Source organism: Micropterus dolomieu, linkage group LG04 (assembly GCF_021292245.1).
Source record: "Micropterus dolomieu isolate WLL.071019.BEF.003 ecotype Adirondacks linkage group LG04, ASM2129224v1, whole genome shotgun sequence".
NCBI classification, from domain to species: Eukaryota; Metazoa; Chordata; class Actinopteri; order Centrarchiformes; family Centrarchidae; genus Micropterus; species Micropterus dolomieu.
This window is the reverse complement of record NC_060153.1, coordinates 2732621-2733688: the sequence shown is the minus strand read 5'-3', so window position 1 is coordinate 2733688 and position 1068 is coordinate 2732621. Positions and strand designations below refer to the sequence as shown.

The window sequence follows — 1068 nt, the reverse complement described above, 5'->3', positions numbered from 1 at the left end:
CCTATCTACTGGTTGTGTCCCTGATTATTTTAAAATGGCTTGCGTGAACCCACTTTTAAAGAAACCTGGTTTAGATCCCTCCCTCCCACAAAATTTTAAACCAATTTCAAAACTGCCTTTTATTGCAAAGATTCTAGAAAGAATTGTGTCCAAACAGCTGCTCACTGTACTGGAAAATAACAAAATATTTGAAAAGTGTCAGTCTGGTTTTAGGAAGTACCACAGCACTGAGACTGCCCTGCTTAAAGTCACCAATGACCTTTTAATGTCTGCTGATGAAGGCACGTGCTCAGTCCTTGTACTCCTGGACCTTAGCGCTGCTTTTGACACCATTGATCACAACATCATGTTAGACAGACTGAGGCACTGGGTGGGGATCTCTGGTACTGCTCTAGAATGGTTTTCATCCTACCTGTCAAATAGGAAGTTTTGCGTGTCTGTAAAGAACTATGACTCTTCGTTCTGTCCAGTTAAATATGGTGTGCCTCAGGGGTCGGTCTTAGGACCCATTTTGTTTTCCTTTTATCTGCTTCCCCTTGGACATATTATCCATAAACATGGCATTTCTTTTCATATTTATGCTGATGACACACAAATATACTTGCCCGTCAGATCCACAGACCCTGGAATGCTGAGTTCACTTAATAACTGCCTTTGTGAAGTTAAAAAATGGATGTCATATAATTTCCTCCAGCTGAACTCAGACAACAACAACAGAAATCCTGGTCATTGGGTCCCAGCAGATGGCAAATCAAATACTGCCATCTGCTGGTTCGCTAGTAAATCACATTAAGCCTGTGGCAAAGAACCTTGGTGTTTGGTTTGATAGTAATTTAAATTTCGAGCAGCACACCACAAAGCTTGTTCAATCATGTTTTATCAACTATATTTCTGAGCTTTTACTCCCATACACACCAGCACGTACCTTGAGATCCTTGGGCAGAGGTCTGCTGTCTGTTCCAGAGTCTCCACTGAAAACTAAAGGGGACAGAGCGTTTGCTGTCAGGGCCCCGAGGCTCTGGAACAGCCTGCCCGAGGAAATCAGGTCGGCTGAGTCAGTGAACTCTT

General features: G+C 43.0%; 1 protein-coding gene across 1 annotated transcript in view; it reads left to right on the top strand.

Moving 5' to 3' along the window:
* LOC123969811 overlaps positions 1-1068 on the top strand; it is a 26452-nt gene that overhangs the window by 13099 nt on the left and 12285 nt on the right. The window lies entirely within an intron of this gene.